An 18647-nucleotide genomic window follows, 5' to 3' on the forward strand; every position below is an offset into this window, starting at 1 on the left:
GTTCCTGTGACTGCCAAGTGGCCCTGTAAGGACGCTTTAGGCCCCAGGTGTCCACTCCCGGCTAAGAGTTTTTGACTCCTGCTTTGGTTTGCGTTTCTGTCACTGAAAACCCCAGCTCCAGTGGCCCAAAGGGTGCATTTACCTAAAGAGAGTGTCTGCAGGATACTTGGGTATTTCTGGGTAGGACACCGATAAGGTAAAAAGACTCAAACTTACTTAACTTTACATTCCCTTGAATTCCTTCCGCCCCCGTCCCCCCCCCCCCCCAGACAAGAGAGCTGAGGCTAGCCCAAGGCTAAGGCGCACTGAGTGCCCGAAAGACCTGCAGACCTGATGCCAGGGACCAGGAGAACGCTGCGTGGGATGTGGGTGAGAGCGAACCTGGAGGGTCCTCTCTAGGACACCCCCCCACCCCCCGCGCCCCGCATCTCCCCACTGGTGTCGGCCGGAGCCGCCTGGCACCGGGCCACGGACCCCGAAAGCTCGGTGCCGGGCGGGCACGCGGGCAGGGACGCGGCGGTGACTCACGCCGCCGCGCGCCCGCCCGCGGGCGGGGAGGACGTCTCACCTCCGGCCGCGCGGGGCGAGGGGCTGCGCCGGGCTGCGGGACGCATGCGCTGCGCGCGGCTGCGCTCCCTCCCCGCCCACCCCAGCCTCCTCCCTCCGCGCGCCGCTCCGGCCTGTCTCCCTCTCTCCCTCGCCGGGTGCTGAAGTTGGGCGGATGGCAGCGAGCCGGCTCCACTAGAGGACGGAGCAGCCCAGCCTCGCGCGCCCTCGGACCCCGACCGCGGTGCGCTCGCCCACACCCCAGGCCCCCTGGTAAGACGCGACCTCTAAATCCCGGAGAGGGTGAGAAATGACATAAAAATGTCTGCTTTGCACTGATGGGTGGGTTTGATTTTTTTTTTTTTTTTTAATTTTGCTTCCCCTTCCACGACGAGGCGGAGGTACAGGAAAGAGGGGGCGGAGGGGGCGCCCGTGCCGCCCCGGCTGCTGGGGCAGTGGGGTGTGCGGGTCTCGGCGGGCAGCACCGCCCCGCGGCTCCGTGAAGTTGAATCCCGCGTGGTCCGCCGCGGGGCTCGGTCCCCTCGCGTCCCCGGCTCTGCGGCGGGGCTGGACCGCTCTCCTGCCCGGGGGCGGCTCCGGGCGTCCCCGCTCCCACAGGGAGAAATCTCAGCACCTTCAGGGACCTGGGAGCGAGAGGACGCTGCGTTGGCGGGAGGGGGAGCGCGCAGGGGCTCGGGCACCCCGGGCTTTTCGTGGCTGTTTGGTGGAGAGGCAAGGGTGAAAGGAACAGTGTCTCAGGCGCGGACCATCTCGGATGGTGTCATTTCCCCTGTATCTCACGGTGCCTTTAGGGAAAATAAGCGATTCAGGTGCAGATGATGGCTTTACAAATACCTTGAGCAGCTGTTCTCCCTCTCTCTCTTTCTCTCTCTCTCTCTCTCTTTCTCTCTCTCTCTCTCTCTCTCTCTGTGTGTGTGTGTGTGTGTGTGTGTGTGTGTGTGTGTGTGTGTGTGTTGGGCAGAAGGTGAGAGTTTCTTTTGTTCCTCCCCCAGCCCTTAGCCCAGAGGAAGCGAGTTCTGATGTGCACGGCTCCAGGTCGGGGCCGAGGGGGCGAGGACCAGGAACGCCTCCAGCCCCGAGCCGCTGCCCTGGTGGGGGCATCGCAGACTCCCTTGCTGCGGGAGCTGGTCCTCCTGATTATGGGTGGATCACAGTTCCTAGCTGCCTCTCCCACCGCCTCCTCCTCCTCTTTTTTCTCGGGCTGCGGCAGAGGCTGGGTGCAGACACTTCCCTCTTGTCTCCTTTTCTCCCTACCTCTGTGTCTTGGTGAAAAATGTCGGAGGACCTGAGGGTAGCAGAAGGACAGAGCAGCGGGTGGGGATCCGCTCCAGGCTAGCCAGCAGGGGACTACTCGCTGCCCATCCCCAGGCAGTCCGGGCCACTCTCACGCAGCGGCTGGACAGGGGTCACCTGGTTTAACAGATGCCAGCACTAAACCGTCCTGTTCCTCTTCCCCTGAGAGCTGGCCATGCAGGCTCATTTGAGAGATCTGGTCACCTGGGAACCCTGCCCCTGCCTCAGGGCAAGTGCTTCCAACACTCCTTGCTCCCTACTGCCCCTTCAGTAGATTTATCCTTCTAAGTCCTGTCTGGAGAACTTTGCAAGCTTTTAGCTGTCTCTTTCCGTCTCTTTAAGCGGGGGAGGGAGGGGCTGCAGCTGGATTCTGTCCATCAAGGGTTGTCTATCACAGATAAAGAGAAACCTTAGTTGATAAACGTTTCTGAGACTGGATTCCATCTGCATTTTCGGCGCTCAGGCACACTGGTTTTGAAGGTGTTGAACCTTTCTGAAAACCGTTTAATTGACTAAAAGTGAAATATATGTTTACTCCTGTCATGAAGATTCTGCTCTCCTCACAGGTTCAGAACTGATAGGTGCTTTACGCATTAAAGAATTTGCAAACCGTGAATCCCTTGGTTCTTTGTTTGCGTTTCCGAAAAGTCTGTGGTAGTAACAGTAGCAGTTAGGCTTGGAACATGCATTATTACACTGATTACTAATCAAAGGGTAATTCATACTCATCACAGAACATGACTGCGAAGTTTGACCTGTTAAGTTACTATTATGAAGCTGTTTCTTCCGTTAGCGTGCACTAAAGCAGAAATCAGCCCACTGGTGGCAACATAGATTTATTTACTGATTCATAATCTTAAGGACTGTATTTAGGGCCCATGGATCAGGTTTACTTATGGTTTTTGGAGCCCAGAAAACAAGTGTTTATTATTACAGAAATGAATCAGATGATATATTTTGTTAAATGAGATGCCTCTCCTTAGTGATAGTAACTGAACACAGATCACCCGTAGCGATCTCCTGCCTTGAAATTGTCTCCAAAAAGATAAAGAAATCCACTCAGTTTAAGTGGGTGGTGTAAGGTGTTCATTTTGCCCTTTTCCACCATTTTTTTATTGTGGTGACTCAACTGCTCCTTGGTTTAGTCTTTGCTCTGGGGTCTGTGCTCATTTCTAGGGCAAAGAAATGGCTTTCCATCATCAGATTTGGAGGGCCATCCTGTCAGGATTCAGTTCATTTAGGTTCATAGTGTTAATGGTGTAGATCCATCATCATTCCCAAGGGCTTCTTACACCTTTTTATGATAACTAAGACTCATTAGCATTCCATACACCAGAGCTAGATACTTTGAAAACGAAAGGGTATGTCCTGGTTTATTTGGCCTTATTACACAGCTGGGTAATAGTGAATGCTCCAACTGAGGAAGAGTAAGGAAGAAGTAAGGTGTGAGCGTTCCGCTGTGAAGACAGTGGAGCTTGAAATGCACAGACTTAACCCTAGAGAAGCAGTCACTAGCAGTGAAGCATGGAGCTAAGAGGGATGGGAATCCTTTCTACAGCTTTTCTGCACAGGATTCAGATACTCTAGTTCTACCGGCAGAACAATGAAGACACATCACCCTTCCAAAGAAAAAAAATGTGAGAACCAACGACTTTTCGTCTGATTACTGCAGACTATACGGTGAGGTTTTGTGTATGCTTAAAACAAATGTGGTATCGCTTATTCTAAGTAACCAACGGAATGTGTGACCTGAGACTGATGTTCACTGCCCATACTTCTTGTCTCCTCTCAGCCAATTTATCCTCTAAAGACACGTTAGTAACTTTTAAAAAAATCCACCTAGATTATTATACTCGCCACTGTGCCGGCACCCAGCACAGTGATTACAAAAGAGAAGTATTAAATATTCCTAAGTGAATTAACTTTGCAAAACTGACATGGTTCAGAAAAGTCTGTGGACCTGCTTGGCTGGAACTGTGGGCTCCAGGGTCAGGGAGAGACTATTTCAAGACCTGAGGTGGAGGCTGGGGAGAGGGCTTAGGTGGTAAGAATGCTTTTGAAATCAAGGGGACCTGAATTCATATCCCAGCACCCACATATAAACAAGGCATGTTCTGAATGCCTGTAACCTTAACACTGGGTTTCAGGAAGGCAGGCAGGAGGATACCAGGAATTTGCTGCCATTCAGCCTGGCAAAGACTGATGATGTCATGTTTAGTGGGAGACCCTCTCTCAAAAGTTAAGGTGGAGACAGAGTCTTCTTTTGTGCACACGCGCACACTTCATGCTCTTTGCCGAGTTTACTCATTGAGATTATGTTTATGGTCCTACATCATGGAGGAAACGAGGTTTAGAATAGTGAATGCATTCTCCTGATCTAACACTTAAAGTATTGGTTTCCTTCTGAGTGATAAAACCATGTTTGCCTACTTCAGATCTAGAACACAGGCTCTTCTATGAAATGGGGACATTTGTGGATATAATAAACAGAAATATTTTCTCAAGACTGATTCCTCCCTTCAGTAACTTTGCTATTCATCTGCCCCCAGCCTCACTCTCCTTCAGTGCAGAGGTCCTGGGGTAGCTTTAAGCACAGGGAGAACACACTGTACAGAAGATACACCTCACCACCAATTCATCATATGCATAAGTATACCATCATTTGAATAATTAATGCATATTCAACAATGTCATTCCTGCTCTTTAAAAAGCTCCTGTTACCTTGTTACTGTTTCTGTATTTTAGTGTGAGATAGTTTCTGCAAAATAACTCATTGTTTCATTGTTTATGTGACTTAATTCACTTGCCATTCTTTTGTCTGTGAGCTTTTATGTTCTTTCTAGTATTTTCCTTTATTCTTTTTTATGCATACCTGATATTAGACCCTTTATTTTAGGTTTGATATGTATACTATATAATTCTCATCAACATGTTTTTTTTTCAAAAATATCATTGTTGGTTCGCAGGTAAAATTAATATTTTTCAAATTGATCACATTTTACTAAGAAAGATAATTACTTCGTGACTTGCTTGTAACCATTTCATTCAAACGCAACTTGTTTTTGTCACTTACTGACATGTGCACGTAAGATTATCCAGATGCTTTGTGGTTCCTTGTGTGATACTACTCCTCTTTTTAAAAATGAAACACAGAGAGAAAAGGAAGGAAATGCTCAGTGGCAAGGACTGTGTGTGGAAACGATTAGAGAAATGATCACGGCTGAGGCTGAAGGACCGGAGCCTGCTCCACTGTGGAGTCCAGCGTGGCCGTGCGCACAGCTAACGTCCTGGTGTCTGGCTTTCTTTCTGGCCTACACGGGCTGCTGTGGAAGCCCCGGTCACAACGTGGTTTTCAAGCACACGCTTTGGTCTGAATGGTTCAGTATGAAGAGCTCCCTGGCTTTTGCAGATCGTACTATCAGTAGCTGAAGTCATAAAGAGAACTTTCTAGTCTAAAAAGAAAAAAGGTGCAATGGTGATCCTAAGAGAGGATTAAGTGACATTTTCATCAAGATAAAATAATTAAGCTGAGTTCTAAAATCAACTCAGGTTCGTGTCATATCGTATGCCTAAATTTGCTGCATGTAAAACTGAGATGTCTAACTTGTTACAACAATGTTTGTTATATCTAGAGTGTATATGTTAATTGCTGGGCTTGTTGTTGTTGCTGTTACTGTAAGCAAACACCATGACCAAAAGCAACTTAAAGAAGAGTATATTTGGCTTGTAGTTCCTAAGGGATAGATGTCCAAAATGGCAGGGAAGGTGTGTCTGCAGGAACAGGAAGCTGAGACAGTCGTCACACCTGCATTCAGGAATCTTGTTATAAACTCTCAACACTTGCTCCATTAAAGCACTCCCTCCTGCAAAACTGCACCTGCTAGAGGTCCTACAACCTCTCAAAAGGCACTGCCAAGTGCAGACCAAGTATTCAAATTGTACAAGCACATTTCTCACTCAAACCACCATAGTGTGCCTCAGGAAGCAGTGTGCTTTCAAAAGAAATAATTTCATGAAAGGTTTTTATTAGTGTATGCGTGTGAGAGAGGGGGATGGTGGAGATATTTAGAGAGCATGCCACAACATATGCATAAGGTCAAAAGTTAACTTTGAAGTCAGCGCCCCCATCCTTACATGGTTTCCAGGGTCAAACTCGGGTCCCCAAGCTTGCATGGCTGAGACTCCTGGCCTGCACAAAGCAATGGCCTTATGAGCTTATGGTTTTGACATTTAAAATCCTATGGTTTTTTATGAACTTGGTTCTCAAAGTTAATTACTGAACTGGGACAATCTACAGCATTCCCTAAAAGCCAAACAAACTGCCAAGCATAGGATTTTATAGTCATCATCTCTTTCCATTTGCCCACAGTAGTCAAACTTCAGCAGTTGGGGAGTGGGCCCACATTCCCTGAGGATAAGTGGGAGGTCCTTACGAGCAGAGTGATGGCAAATAAAATCCTGTGTCCACCAGGACTGGATTTGAGATGTTATGAGTGTAGATGTGCAGGATTTTCATAAAAGTTATACAGGACTCTTGTACTGCAGATTCTAGCAAGAGGTACTGACGTCTAAAATCTCTTTGACTTTCGTTAAACTTTGCATGTGACATTTTCTTTTAAATCCCTTTGTCAACAAATATAATTTTATTATGGATAATGAGTGTGGTTAGCAAAGCAAATATTTACTTCCTTATATTGGACCAAAGGCGTATATATATATATGTATGTATGTATATATATATAGTGCTGTTGATTGGTCATTGAAATACAACAGGTTGTAATTCAAGACCTGTGGCATCATAGTAGAACAGGCCCAGCCCAGGAGGAAATTACGGCACCAACAACAGAGCAGGTTAAGTGTTTACTTTGTTTCTTCAGCTGGCTCTGGTCTTCTGAGGTTGCCGGTGGAAATTTCACTAGGATCACACTTTAACAATTCATTCTGTCTCAATGAAAAGTATCAGCTTGGTTGTTTTTTGGTATGTTATAAAAAGTCTTGTCAGGCAAGGTGGCACACACCTTTAATCCCAGCACTAAGAAAACAGAGAGTAGAGGATCTCTGTAGGTTTGAGGCTAGCCTGATCTACTTAATGAGTTTTAGGCCACCAACACTGCATAGTGAGACCTTGTCTAGTTAATTATTAAGTCAGACGAGATCAGGCATGTTTGTGGGTTCTCAAGTAAGGAAAGTGGTGTCTGCATCTGACATGGACTCATTTGCCCTCTTTTTTGATCACTTCCCCTTGGTGAGACTGCCTTACAAGGCCACAGGGGAAGATACAGTCCTGATACAGCTTGATGAGCTGGAGTGGATGGGAAGGGGCTCCCCTTTTCTGAGGAATGGAGGGGAGAGAGGGTGGGAATGGGAGTTGAGGAGGGATGGGGCTACAATCAGAATGTAAAGTGAATAAAAAATTTAAAAAATCATAATAATGTTTGAATAAATTTACTCCAAAAATTATTAAGTCACATTTAGTCCAAGGTAGCTACCCCTTATCTCTATTTCCCCAACTCACCTTTATTTCTTTTTCTTACTGAAAATATTTTTATACAATATATTCTAGTTTCCTTCCCCCCAGATCCTCCCAGATCCTCCCTACTTCCCCACCCATCCATCTCTATGCCTCTTTTCTCTCTATTTATCTCTTTAGAAAAACAACAGGTAAATAAAGGAAGAAAAGAGAATAAAAAGAAGTGGCAGGAGAAACACACACACACACACACACACACACACACACAAATCATTAAAAACATGAAACCAGAAACCATAATATATAAGTAAAACACCAGTAAGATGGGGGAAAAAAAAGTCCAAACAAAGCCATATGAGAGAGACCAAAAAAAAAAAAAAATTCACAAAATACCATTGAGCATTTGGTGTTGGCCACGTCTGCTGCTGGCTGTGGGTCACCTCCTTATTCTTTAATTAAGTTAGCCAAAATTAAAGTCTGACACTTGACACTTCATTTAAATAACAGGTGTCATCAACACGTGGAAAACGATCTCTGGCAGAGATTTGGAAAGTGAAAATTATAAATTGTGTGCAGAACCACGGCTTTTATTGCAGATAACCAGGAGGTTAGCCTTCAGCTCTTTGCACCTCATCACCACTGTAACACTTGAAAGCTATCATTTTCAAAAATACTGAGGGGGTAAACTAGAGAATACATCTATGTAAAATGTCCCATAGAGTGGCAGTCCCTCTGCAAGTAAATGAATACAAGAATAAATGAATACAAGAATAAATAAATGAACACAAGAATCACTGCGTAGATGGTACATGTAGGAAAGAATTTCACTTAGAAGTTCTTGTCTTAACCAATGGGTCTCTAGCCACACTGAAACATGTCTTTCTGTCAGTTTCTGTTTTTTTTTCTTTCTCTTTTTAGTTTGCCTAACCACTGAAGTGAACATTTTTCAATCATCAGTATTTTCCAGTAACTGATATGGTATGATATGAATTTTTTGCTGCAAACGTTAACTCACTCCTTCACCTAGAAAATCTACAAATGTTTGTCTGATAGCCCTCCTATTTTACATTTCCGAGTCACCCCTAAGTATCATGTGGGAATAATAGGGGTGGGTTTCCTTAGGGTTTTAGGAATTTAAGTTGGTTTATCTCAAAATTTAGAAGCCACTACCTTTAAAAGGGCAAGGGAGCTGCTATAAAGAGACTCAGAGATAAGAAGAAAGGCCGGAAGTGGCCTTGCTGGTGCCCGGCCAGCCATTGAGCAATAGCCACCACCACATGTCAGCCGTGGAAGATACTAAGCCTAAGCCTCTTAGTGAGCTTACAAACCTGGAGGTCCTCCAGTCCCCCCTGCTTTGTCCTATGCCTGTCCTCCGCCGAGAAGGGCCTCTGTGCTGACGTCCTGACAGGGCTTAACGTGTCCTGATGTATTGGCATCCTGGTGTGCTAGGAGCCAGCGTGTTACCCATGTGCTCTGAGGTCTGTGTCTTCTAGGCAGTAGAATGTTCCACGTCCTCTCGATGCTATTCCAGTTCCACCTTTGACAATAAACTGCCTTTAAGAAAAAGAACAGAGCTTAGAAGAAGGAGATAGTAAGAACTGGAGAGGACAAGAGCTCCACAAGGACAGCAACAGATCCAAAACGTCTGGGCACAGGGGTCTTTTCTGAGACTGAAACTCCAGCCAAGGACCACTCATGGAGATGGCCTGGAACCCCTGCACAAATGTAGCCCATGGCAGCTCAGTATCCAAGTGGGTTTCATAATAATGGGAACAGAGACTGTCTCTGACATGAACTCAGTGGCCTGCTCTTTAATTACCTCCCCCTGAGGGGGGAGCAGCCATACCAGGCCACAGAGGAAAACAATGCAGCCAGTCCTGATGAGACCTGATAGACTAGGGTTAGAGGGAAGAGGAGGAGGACCTCCCTTATCAGTGGACTGGGGGAGGGGCACAGGTGGGGAAGATGATGGGTGGGATTGTGGGGGAAGGGAGGGAGCTACAGGGAGGATACAAAGTGAATAAACTGTAATTAATAAAAATTTAAAAAATGTTCCACCTTAAAAAAAAAAAAAGAATAGAAGTGCCAAATCCAGGATGTTTCTCTTTTAAATCAATTAATGGGCTTTTTTTTTTTTTTTTTTTTTTTTTTTTTTTTTTTTGTGAGACAGAGTGTCACATAGCACAGGCTGGCCTTGAACACTCTAGGTAGCTGAGAATAACATTTACCTATTGCTGCTCCTGCCTCCATGTTCCTGCATGCTAGAATTGTAGTGTTGACCATGATGCTCAGCTAGAAAAAGTGCAAGCCTGGTCTACAAAGTGAGTCCAGGACAGCCAAGGCTACACAAAGAAACCTTGTCTCAATAAAAAGCAGAGAGAGAGAGACAGACAGATAAACAAACAGAGACACAGAGAGATAGTTGATTTTGAAGACATAAAAACATCTTCAAAAATGATCTGTTGTGATCACTAGAGTGATTTCTAAGCCTACTTCCCAGATTTTCAGAGATTTGATATTATCTGTAGAACAGTAAAGATGCAATGCTCCTTGGCAATGTCATACACAGACCATTGGTTTGCTCACTTGTGGTAATAAAAGACTCCCACAGTAGGAATGAAGGAACTTGAAGGTAAGTGGAACCCTGTCAGCCACGAGATTTCACACGCTTGTCTTTAAACCTTCGACTGAGCAGTCATAAACAACAGTGTATTCTAATTTGAAGTTTGAACCTGTGGGTTTTTTGGTTTTTTTGTTTGTTTGTTTGTTTTAAATCTTTGCTCAGCATGACTGTGCCACCACATTTCACCTCTAATGTCTGAGTTGTGTGTGGCCAAGATTGACAGGATAAATGCAAAGGAAAAACTAGTAGCTTCCATAAAGGCCCTAAGGCATAGACCTGCATTGATCAACACATAGTAACTTGTGTCGTTTAGAAACTGGCACAACTTGCCGCCACAATGCTGTGCGAATTGACTGCTTAGGACTGAAAGTTGCGGTAGTGAAGACCGCACCAGGGGCTGCAGCATTCGCACTTTCCGACCTGCTGGCTAGTGAAGGCTGACATTGACTCCCCGTCTCCCTGCCAGTGTTAGTCACAGCACCAAGCAGAGCATATCTGTGTGTGTTGCACAAGTGTTGTATGATTGTGTGTAGGTGTGTGTGTGCACACGTGTAGGCGACATGCTCACCATTGGGGTGTGCCTGTGATGGTCAGAGGACGTCTTCTCACTTCCTTAGTCTTTGACTAACCCTGGACACCGCAGTTTTGAGGAGACGGGGTGCCAGGGAGCCCCCAGGATCTGCTTGTTTGAGCCTTCCCAACACTAGGGTGATGGGCATTCATGACCACACCCAGATCTTTCCTTTTTATGTGGTCCTGGAGATCAGAGCTCACATCCTCGGATCTGTACAACAAGCACCGTACCCAGGGAGCCATCTTCTTAGCCTCTTACGCAGATTATTTTTAAATATATAAATTGCAGAAAAAGGAATATAAATTCTTTTTTTTTTAATTTCTAACATGTCGGGAAAACATTGACATTCACTGTTATTTTTATATCTTTTAAATATTTGTTTTTAATGCTGTGTGTTTGGAAGTCAGAGGACAACTTTCTCAAGTTGACAAAAGTCTCCTTCTATCACTGGTTCCAGGGCTTCAGCCCAGGTCTTCAGGTTTGTGTGGTAGCCTGCTCTGCCATCTTGTGACCTTATTTCATGTTACTTGGGGGACTATCAAATAAGCTTTTATTAGAAAATGTAAATGCTTCAGTCTGTTTAAACACAAATGTTTCAGTCTATCAAGACAAATTGAAATAACAAAAATTAAAATAATACACAAAACGCCATTTAATTACCTATTGGTGTCTGACTATAAACTGCCCACTTGGTCCCATCTGTGTGAGGGCATAAATAACGAATGTTGGCAATTTTATTCAAGCTATAGAAACCAAATAACACCAATTTTTACTGGTGAGGAAAACATTTAGATAAATTATCTTTAGTAAAGTCAATGTCTAATGATTTACCTATATTTATAAAAAAAGAGTGACTTCATTGAAAAATATACTTACATAATTATTTAATACTGGAAGCCAAGAGATGGGAAATCCTTTATAGATTGGAATTATCTCCCAAGTGTAATATCTGGAGTAGATGATTCATGCGTCAGCACGTGGATGTATGTGTGTTTTTATTCATGGATGGAAAGACAAACAACTGATGTGACGCTTGTGAGATCATAGCTTAGTGTTGGGGAACAAAGAGTTGTGTACTTGGGAAATAAATAGGTGCCATGGAGGAGGTATTAAGAGACTAAGGTAAAAAAAAGAAAAAAAAAAAAAGAAAATGAGACTTTCAGCTAAAACTCACTGTATTTCAAAGTGTTATACTTTTCGCTGCGTTATTATATAATGGCTCCATTATGTAACCACCTCTAGTTTTGAGAATTCATGTAACCCATCTTAAGAAGGTAATTTTCCCCATTAATTCAGTAATTTCATTGACTAAACATCTGAGTGATGCAAGTAGATTGTCATGAGGTAGAATCTCATTAACTAAATGTCGGTTCCAGGAGGAAAAAACCACAAAGCACTTCTTGACCTGATGTGCAGGTTTCTAGAACTAGTTGGCAACATTTTATAAGTGATAACAAAATTCAGTCACATTGATAAAATATCTGTGCCAAGTGCTTCTTTTTACATGCAACTCTTTGTGAATCTGACATGTGTAAGATCAGTTCTGCTTCTACGATGTGAACACACCCATGTGTATATTTAAATAGCAGCAATAAATTAATGTGCAAGCTAAGCTTCTCTTTATTAAATAACAGGACCATTCACTGACTTGTCTTACCTATTTATTAAGATTCTGGGGGAGTGACAAGTGTGCTTGGAGAAGCTTTCCCACTTATTGCCACTAAAATTATTTTGAAGAAAATATGTAGTTAGGCCTTAGTAGGATTGCCAACAGTGGTCACTCAGTGAGGCTGCTGATTGCAGCTGAAATCAACTTTGGAACTTGGTGTGCTACCCCCACCCCCCGACCAAAAGAATTCTCTGGTTAGATTCGAGGGGAAGAGTAGAGGCCATGTGGGGGAGAACAGAGCTCACAGGGCACGATCTTAAAAGCAGATGTGATGGAAAGAGAGAGAAGTCTGAGCTGAGCTTCCAAGGGTCTGTACCCAACCTCTGTGTTTTCTTCAGGCTCAGCCACTCTTCAGTTTCACCTCTTCCATGTCCTTCCTCCTTATTCTTAATTAATGTGCTGTGTAATTGGAGCCTTGATCTGCAACCAGGAATGCAAAAATTAAATAAGACGTAGCCAAGTCTCAAGGAGCCTGAGGATGAATTGAACAGAGAAGATATGCACGTATCTTTTATTATTATAAAATGGTCTAAGAGAGGAATAAAATGCCATGTAAATTCCAGAAACTAAGCCAGAATCTGGGGGAACATTTCCTTGGAGAGGGACTCTTTTTTTAAAGATTGAGAGATTGAGAGATAGAATTTTTGATAAGCAAAAAATAAATAAATAAATAAATAAATAAATAAATAAATAAATAGGCTTTCCTAGCTCAATAGTAATACAAAGTAAGTACTTTGGAGACTGCAATGCCCCATGGGCAATGGGCCGGGGCACAATACAGTGTCCACCACGTCTAAGGCAGAGGAGTCTGGGAAAATTGGGGGCTTGGGGGGTAGACAAATCCCTGTCTTGGATATGACTGTTGAGGCAGTAGCAAGATACTTGGCAACCCCTGGAGTGTTGTGACTGGTTGAAATCCATGTTGCAGACAGAATGTTTCTTATAAACTCCTAACAGGAATCTGCTAAGGGAATCGCAAACACATTTGACACTGGAAAGAAGGTGGCCACCCAACGTGAAAGCAGTTATTATTCTTGAATCTCAAAGACCTCATACTAATACCACTGTATATGCCACTCTTTGTGGGCTTGTGATAAGAAAGATCCTTACTATTCTGTCCTGTACCTCAGGAAGACATGTTAGACAATACTTTAATATAGGTTGTCTACACTGAAGAAATACAGAATATCTTTCCAAACCTAGAAACTGCTAAGGACCCTTGTGCCTGATGATGTAGATGAGCATATTCTCTCTCTGAAATAAGTTGGTAAAAGAATGTTTAGAAAGAACATAGAACTCAGTTGCATAGAAAGGCTCATTCATTGCCCTTTCCAAGCAAACAGAATGCTTAACCTTCAGAGAGTAACTTCAGTATATAATGCCATACTTGAAGATATTATTTTAATATTATAGTCTGATTATATTCTAAGCTAAAGGATTAATTACAAGTTTACTGGGGCCTATATAGTCAGAAGACTGACATATAGAAAAGTTTGTTTCAATAACAATTTTTCCAACCATCTGACATTGAACTCTTCAGAAATACATGGCTAAGAATTCAACTCAGTTCTTGTTTTTAACAATGAAAACAATTCTATGGTTTCATGTCACATTTTAAATTTTTAGACAATAAAATAAAAACTACAACAAAAATAACAATATCATGCCCTTATACAGTCCCATGGGATAATTCTGAAAACATGGTTTAAAACATAGCTTAAAATAATGTTTGCTTAGAATTGTATGCACTTCAGACAAGATTTTTTGCCCTGAGTGAAAATTTCCCTTTGTTATTCAGGTTTCAAATGAGACTTTTGGATTTAGGCCAAAAGATATTATACAAAACTTTGCTTAGCACTATAGGAAGAATAAAGAAATGGGGTTGAAAGAGAGGCACTGGGAAAACTTAGAAGCATTTTGTGGCTCATATTTTAAAGGCCTGAGAAATGTAGGAAATCTCAGGATGATGGAAGAAAAGCAGATCTGTAATGCCTGTGGCCCTTCCAGGGAGGGAAGTTTTGTTTCTTTGATAAGCAAGTACTGTTTGTTGAAGGAGGGTTCGTGGGTGGCAGGGAGGATTTGGGAAGGGCACTCCAGCAGGAAGGTCTGTGTACTGGGCAAGAGAAGGGATATAACTTCCTCCAGCCCACTATGAGAAGACATTTGGAGCCTTCGAGGTCTTGTCAATAGAGAGGCTTAGACGAGTTAATGGGAGCTGTAAAGCTAATGTGTAGGCTTCAAGCCCGAGTGTCAGGGAAATAAGATACCACTCAACTGTGCAAAGACGAAGTGCTGAAGCATTAAGCATGAAATAAAGTTTGGGAAACTGTTTGACAGACCCATCAGAAGTCTTCCAGATCATTAAGACTATAATTAAAACACCGCAGGAATAATAAGTATGATCCTAGGCTGTGTCAGGAGAGACACAGGAGATCAGAAGGAAGAGGACTCTTCTGTCAATTCATACAGCAACTGTAGTGGAATAGAGATAGAGAGACGAACTCACAAAAGAAAAATCACTCACCTGAGACGGGACTGGAGGAACTTGCACTTTCCGAGACTGGAATAAAGTGCTTCCTCTGAAGGATGGGTGTGTTTTACCTCTTGGAGAAAAGCCATGGGAAATAATTAGACTTGATCAAAATTACCACCGTGTATAATGGAAGCAATAAAACCTCAAGACAGAGTTGGTCAGAGATAATATGTGCCTGGCCTGCGGTTGCTGCTGGTGCACCTTAGTTCTTACTGTGACTCTCGGGAGTAACACTGGGACCAGTGGGCACACAGCGTTGTGAGCGATTTAGCTGTCCTGCTGCAGATACTGTTGCAACAGTCACAGCCTGCTGGTAAGGTGAGCTACTTGAAAGGCAGTGAGCTGAGCGGGCTTTGCACTAGAGACAGACGCTGGCAGAGATGTGGTAGAGGAGAGTTACAGAGTGGACACTGAATAAAAAAGAAAAAAATAAAGAAAAGTCAACATGACTGCACCTAGGTATGATGGAGAAGGTTTATTGTAGATTTGTGGGAGAGCATAGCCAGAGGCAGGGACCTCTGGAGGTGGGGTGTGTGTGCCCAGAATCGACATGATCAGACTGACCTTAGCCATGTGGAGAAGGGGTGAAGGGAAGGCAGATGGGAGAGAGGGGAGCCAGGTGCAGCAGCCAGGAGGCCCAAAGGTACAGAAAGAGTGGGAAACCAATATGCCTGGATTGTATAGGGAAGAGCAGCCTAGCCCCGCTGGGCTGGACCGTGCGTAGTAGGGAGTGGGGTATGCGAGCCAGGAGGACCCTGTAACAGGTAGGAACTGAGGAATGCAAGGAGAACCCAGTGGCCAGGTCCACTTTGACATGTCAAATGGGCACCTCAACCATTTGTCCTGGCTCTGAAACCTGCCAGGGTCCACAAGTGTTCTTTTAATTCTGAGGTTCAAATTCTCCCAGGGTTCAATTCCAAGAGGAAAACTGGGGTTAAAGATAAAAATTCAAAGTCTCTTACATGTAGAGAGGGAGGGAGAGCTTGCTGTAGGAACCAGGGGCTTATATGAATTGAATGGACGTGTAGAAAAAAGGGGGGCGCACACAGGTGCACGCACACACACACACACACACACACACACATACATATGTTCCATATATGTGCATTCATGCATGAGGTCATCAGAAGGAACACGAAGTATTAAAAAAAGGATGGAGATACTGTAGCGTGTTCAAGCCAAAGAAGTAGAGAGGATTTTTAACCAAATATACATACATATAGGCATACAAACAAATAATATATATGTGTATATCTTGTGAAAAGAGATTTTGTTAAGAGTTTCATGAGAAAGAGAAGGCAACCTGTTATGTGGCTTAAGTTCAAATAACATCAAAACCAAGATGACCTGTCAGATTGCTATGAGAATGTGTCTTGCTGTGGTCTAGAGGGCCTGCGTGTTGAAGGATCTCTACACTATTTTTAAAATCTTCAAACAGCTTAAATAGAAGTGCTTTCATTCAGGGTAATGGAAATGAAGCATAGCAAAGATAAGCAGGCAGAAAGAGAAATCATCAGGGTGAGTGGGGAAGGGACCACAAAACTTAGATAAGACTGATTGTCACAGGAGCCTTGCATACTAGCTAAGCTTCTGGGTAGCTAGTCAAACCATAGCTCATTAGTTAATGGAAGAAGTTAGTTTTCAAATGCAAACCTTCTTTCCTGGCATTCAGCTCTGTAAGAGGCTGTGTCACGGGTTCTTAGAAAAGGACAGCGACATAGTAGATAAAGCGCATGAAATCCCAGCCTTGCCTAGAAGTGCTGCCTCTGCTTTCAGCCTTTTAAGGTCAGCTGCAGGAGCAGGACGAAGCCATTCTTAGATTCCCAGTATTGCAGTGGCAACTCCCTTGGGCAAAGTCTTGTTAGGCTTCCAGACACTTCCTTGGTGTGAAAGTGAAGATAAGTGAGCAGTGGGGTAATTCCAGGAGTACCTCTGGGGAAAGGAAGAGAAAACAGAACCCTGCAACCTTTCTATCCGAACCGGCTGTCCTTTGCCAATATTCAGATTTCAGTTCAGCTCCAAACAGACTTGATGGACTCTGCCTAAGGTGACATCTCTCTTTCCTTGCCATCCGTCTCTAACATCAGCAATCCCGTGCTTAGCAGCATTTGCTCTTCTGTTAATTCTTCTGGGTGTTATCCTTCTCCCTCCTCCCGCACAGAGGAATGTAAGCTCATGCCAGAGACTCAGTAGGCGCTTCTCGTACTGGCAGAATGAAGGCTTGCAGTGAAGGAGAGAACTCAGCTTTGTGTTGATGCCAGAAGGTGCAGGTGGGACTAGACCAGAGCCTCCCGATGTGTCCTTGAGAGGGAGAATAGTGACTACAGCAATGCTGCCATTTGTAAATGAAAACACTGGGAAGGGGGCACACTTTCCTGTGTCTACACTTTCCTACAAGCTCAAGAGGCTCAGTTTACTAGCAGGAATGGAAAAATCATGAATATTAGTTGACTGTGTTAACATGGGATAGGGCCTAAGAGGAAAGAGTGTAAGAGCCCTCATTTGTATCAATGTCATTTTCTTTATTTCATTAAAGTGTATCACATTACTCATTTATGTGCATGTATTTGCATTTGTGTGGAGGCCAAAGACCAAGTTCTGGTGTTATTTTGAGGGGTTGGGGGGAGCACTTTATTTTCTTGAGCTAACATCTCTCACTGGGTTTGGGGGCTCACTAAGTGGGTTAGGCTGGCTGACCAGAAAATACCTTTAATCTATCTATCTATTTATCTATACCTTTTCAGTGCTGGGATGACAAAGAGGCACCACCATGCCTGTATTTAAAAAAAAAAAAAAAAAAAAAAAAAGGAACAGAAAAAAGAGCCATACTTAGATCCTCATGGTTGCAAAGCGAGCATTTTACTGACTAAGCTGTCGCCCCAGGTCCCCATAAAAACTGTGAAAACTACCTTTCAAAACTTGCCTAAAAGGTGAGCTAAATTGCTGACGAACAGAAAGCTGAAACCGAATGGAGAGGAATGCTTTAGAATGAAAGATGAAGGGGAATCAGGAGCTGACAGTCTAGAGAAACACCAGGAGGTAACACAGAGAACACTGTGCTTGCAAGAGCTAGAAGAGAGGATCAGCCTGTGCAGAAATAGCATGTTGAGGTGTATTGCAGAGCACAGAAAACTTTCTAGCATTTGCTAGAGAGCTTGTTCCCCAAGCTTGTTGGCTGTGAGAAGCAAAATTTTCAATGGTGAAGTGTCAGGGAAAAGTGGCAAGGGCCGTCCTGGAGCTTCAGTTTTAGTCATTCTTGAGAAATTTAAAATGCTTTATATCAAAAGGAAAACATATACTAGGAGACAGTACACAATACTTACGGGGCTTGTTTGTATTGTTCCGTTGGCTTAGTCCTAGTTCGGAGAAGCGTTTCTGATGATCTTGGCACCCTATGGTACTCTGGCTCCAGGCTCCATGGTGCAAGTTTGCAAAGTAGAGATAGTGGAATTTTCCCAAAGCTGGGGACAGGCAAGGGAGTTTAGAATCACGGACCATGATAAGTTCAAAAGCCACCCTGAAATTGTCTAAGTCTGCAGAAATAATGGATTTTTCCTTAGTGTCCTTATCTCTAATAATTTAACTTCTAGCCAGAAGAGAGACGCTGTAGGGTAGATACCACAAACTGCCGTTTCTCCGGTAGCTTTATTTGAGGTATCTGAGACTACCCCACCCCTCGCAGTTTTTCAGCATAGAAAAAGAGTATGAAGATGCACGATTTCTTGTATGCTGAACGAGCTTTGATTCCAGTGTTAACTGAATTGTTAAGTCAGTACAGCCAAGTTTGCTTGTTTTTGCAAAAAGCAAGGACTTTCCTCATTAAACTATGTCACATTGCTTCAAAAGAAGATGAACAGGCTAATGAGGATCATCTTCACACGCCAGGCAAAAGTAAACTGCTATTTCCGCAGGGAAGCA

General features: G+C 43.8%; 1 protein-coding gene across 1 annotated transcript in view; it reads left to right on the plus strand.

Annotated features, from left to right (window-relative positions):
* The first annotated feature begins 638 nt into the window (after positions 1–638).
* Positions 639–18647, plus strand: part of Rgs17 (regulator of G protein signaling 17) — a 98512-nt gene continuing 80503 nt past the window's right edge. Inside the window, exon 1 of the mRNA XM_021661952.2 lies at positions 639–819. The gene's annotated coding sequence lies outside the window, so the exon portion shown is untranslated. The remainder of the gene's footprint in view (positions 820–18647) is intronic.

Source organism: Meriones unguiculatus, chromosome 20, assembly GCF_030254825.1.
Source record: "Meriones unguiculatus strain TT.TT164.6M chromosome 20, Bangor_MerUng_6.1, whole genome shotgun sequence".
Taxonomy (NCBI): Eukaryota; Metazoa; Chordata; class Mammalia; order Rodentia; family Muridae; genus Meriones; species Meriones unguiculatus.